Below are 3,711 nucleotides of genomic sequence, written 5' to 3'. Positions count from 1 at the left end.
AAGAATTATAAAAAATATTATCTCAATTTAGAAGCATCTTTAGGGACCTGTTTTTGGGGGTTGGCTCATGTCACATGTTGTTTAGAATGACTCTAATGCTGAGTTATTAGTTTTAAGTTAACTTTTTGTTACCAATGTTATAAATTTTAATCATATCTAATAGCTTATAAGCCAATATTCTATAATCAAGACATATAGAACATATTTATATTTTTAAAACCAGTCAGAAATAAAAATGGAGTTGCTATACACATCTTATATATTTACACCAGACCATATTTTTTTTTATCTTTTTTAGTTGTGATTTTAAGAGAAGAGCACCTTGTCATCCATTGAACCCAATAAACACAACCACAGAGATTTTTTCTAGGAAAAACAGCCACTAGCTCTCTAAGCCACAGAAGCTGAGAAGCTGTTTGCCCCTTTAAGAGTGGCTTGTGTAGACAGTCAGCCCCTAGCAGGGCTTCTCCAGCTGTGTTTGACAGAACAAGAATCATTTAAGCAACGAAACAAAAACAGACATAAGGACAGACAATACACAGAGAGGGAAGAGAATTGGATGTGTCACTAAAGGGACCCAGATATCCTACCTAAGAGAACCAGAAACAGAACTAGGGATTTTTCCAGTAGGAACCAGAGAGGAGGCAGGACATCTCTTGACTTCCTCCAGTCCCCAGGAGAGCTCTGAAATAGCTTATGTTCATTTTCTTTCTCTTTTGTCAAAGTGTCCCAGACAGGGGACAACTGGTTTTTTTGAAACCCATTTTCTCTCTCATATTTAAGGTCTAACTCTTTTTAGTTTTTGAGACAGGGTTTCTCTGTGTAGCCCTGGCTGTCCTGAACTCACTCTGTAGACCAGGCTGGCCTTGAACTCAGAAATCTGCCTGTCTCTGCCTCCCAAGTGCTGGGAGTCTGGCCATAAAGTCTAACTCTTTATCTCTTTTTGTGGGGAATTTCATCAGAGACGGGAGGGGAGGCATGGTGGCAGCTATTGATAGTTGTTGCCCAGCACCCTGGTTTTTTTTAACTTCCCCAATTTTTCTTTAGCTTGTCTAATTAATTTTTTATTTTTTGAGACTCATGATGAGGTCTAGAACATCTGATTAAAGCCCACAAAGGAAAAAGGATCTACCAGGATCTTTTTCAGGCCCGTGAATAGTGTAATGATCTGTTAAGCGTATTTCAATTTTTTTTTTCAAGTTTGTATATTTACCATTCCTATTTCTGGGAACCAAGGACAACATGAGTCTACTGGAGCTAAGAAATTTTCCAGTGTTTGTTTTTTAAAACCTGCTCCTCTCTCCTGAAGCAGCCCTTTTAGGCTGTGAACAAAAGCGGGTTGGTTTTGTTTGTTTGTTTGTTTTTGTTTTATTTGCTCTGTCCCATTGCTCTGTGACTGTCCTAGGTGAGTCGGCATTGGGTAAGTGCTGCCCCAGCCTAATTGTTTCCCCCAAGTACAGTCTTTAATAGCTCACTGACCTGAGGATATAGTTACTGGATGTACTTGGAGTGGTCTTTTACTTTTACTTTGTTCCCTGGAGCACTCCAACCAAAGCAGCGTTTCTCAGCCAGCCTTCCGTTTTCAGGATCCCTGTTCAGGCGCCACCTGTGGTCAGCTTTACAGTGAGCAAGGTTCACCTGAAAGGAGGGGTGGGAATGAAAAGGACGGGGAGGACGAGAGAAGGAGCCAAGATTGTGTTCTGATCAAGGTTCAAAGTTTGATATTCAGCACAGCGTATATAAAGGGAAAAGCCACAAAACCCACCCCCAGAACAGTAACGCAGGGTTAGCAACAGCACAGCAGCCAATCTGATAAGTTTCTATTTCTTGGAAGCTCACTTTCCAGTATGTCAAAACTCGCAGCTGCAGGCAAGGCAGGTCTCTGTGTAGACTGATAAAGCCTATTATAGCAAATGTTCAAGGTTTGTTTAGCCTGCCTGTCGTGGCGAATGTTCAAGGTCTGCTTAGCCAGTACAGGCTGAGGAGGTCACAGGAAACAACTTAGAAAGTCGCCTAGTCTGTCTGTCACTTAAAGAGGTAATTCTGCCTTCTGTTTGAACATATGGGAAAGGTCGGATGTGGCTGTGTCCAGGATCCGTGCGAGATGTCACTGGATTCCTCCTGTCTGTTCAAGGGTACGGAATGTGCGGTTGCCACCCAATTGTCTTTATTGTCTCTCTCTCTGTATGTATGTGTCTCTGTCTGCTTTTCAATGTGTTTCTGCCAGCTTTGTTTCCCAGTATTGACCAGTGGCTGTGAGACACTCACCCCGCCCCCAGATTAAGAACTGTGCCTTTTGTAGGGGACTCAAATCCTTTTTGGCTGTGCCAGGTTGCCCAGAGAAACCAAAAAAGCCTTCGTCTGTCCTGCTCATGCTCCCTGGGTGGAGGTGGGGAGAGGTCAGGACTCTCATCTAGGACCCCTGCCATTTAAGCAGAATGTATGGGGGTGGAGGTGGGGTGAGGTGGGGGTGGGAGTCGGGGGATTGTTCCCTGATGTACATTCCCTCTTCTCCCCAGCCTGCTTTGCTTCTAGCAGGACAAAGGAAGGGGCAAAGAGGAAGCTCTGCTCCTTTCTTCCATGATTTATGTCTCCTTTTCAACCAAGTCTCTCCATTCTCTGAAAAAAATAAAAGGAGAAAAACCACCCCCATGCTGGGCAGGAGACTCACTACCTGGACAATGCAGCCCCCAACGGAATGAATTTTCCCTTCTGTCCAACACTGATCAAGGAAGCTGTGGTGGTTTGAATAAAACTGGCTCCCACAGGCCCAAAGAGAGTGGCACTTGTAGGAGGTGTGGCCTTGATGGCTTAGGTGTGACTTTGTTGGGGGGTTGCTTGGGAGGCTTTGAGGTCTCAGACATCACTTCCTGCTGCCTGTGGATCGAGTTGTAGAACTCTCAGCTCCTTTCCAGCGCCATGTCTTTCTGCACTCCATCACATTTCTCACCATGATGATAACGGACTGAAACTCTGAAACTGTAAGCTAGCCCCAAAGAAATGTTTTTCTTTATAAGAGTTGACATGGTCATGGTGTTTTCTTCATAGCAATATAAACCCTAACTAAAACAGAGATTTTAAATAATTTTCACTAGGTTTTTTTAAGAAGGAGTAAAGATAGCTGCTAAAAAGCTTTTTAATATAAAAGGTAAAAAATTTAAAGGTATAAATAGATTCCAGTTGCTGGAGGTAGTAGCTCAAAAGGTGTTTAACAACAGAGAGAACCAATTGAAAGACAAGACCTTTTACATAAAGTGAAGACCACTGTCACCTTCTCTGATGATGAGATGCAGTCAAACTTACACATACCCCACAAAATTTTGGTGTCCTGCACTCTGTCAGAAGAAAAAATTCTACCTGAAAGTCCTGCCTCAAATTAAAATATACAGTTGTACTATCTCTCACATTGACAACAAAGATTTCCAGGGGTATAGGCAGAAACCAACCCTCAAGGACTGGCCCAATACAAAGTTCTTATAATTGTTCAACTAACCAATTCAGCCACCCGCATCCAGATTAAACAATACCCAATGAGCCTGGAAACACAAAGAGAAATTGCAGTCTACCCTGCCTGGGTTAGAGAGACCACCATCCTGGTGCCCTGCCAGTCACCCTGGAACACTCCTCTCCTGCCTGTGAAGACACCTGGGACCTCTGATTCTCAGGGGTCTGATTCTTCAAGAAAAACAGGTGTGCTCTGCCTTGCACCTG

General features: G+C 43.3%; 1 protein-coding gene across 1 annotated transcript in view; it reads right to left on the bottom strand.

The window, feature by feature from the left end:
* Positions 1 to 1,698, bottom strand: part of LOC116074078 (zinc finger protein GLI4-like) — a 12,838-nt gene extending 11,140 nt beyond the window's left edge. The window contains exon 1 of the mRNA XM_031346418.1: positions 1,480 to 1,698. The gene's annotated coding sequence lies outside the window, so the exon portion shown is untranslated. The remainder of the gene's footprint in view (positions 1 to 1,479) is intronic.
* Positions 1,699 to 3,711: the final 2,013 nt, after the last annotated feature.

This window comes from Mastomys coucha, unplaced genomic scaffold (genome assembly GCF_008632895.1).
Source record: "Mastomys coucha isolate ucsf_1 unplaced genomic scaffold, UCSF_Mcou_1 pScaffold11, whole genome shotgun sequence".
NCBI classification, from domain to species: domain Eukaryota; kingdom Metazoa; phylum Chordata; class Mammalia; order Rodentia; family Muridae; genus Mastomys; species Mastomys coucha.
This window is presented reverse-complemented; position numbering and strand designations above follow the sequence as displayed.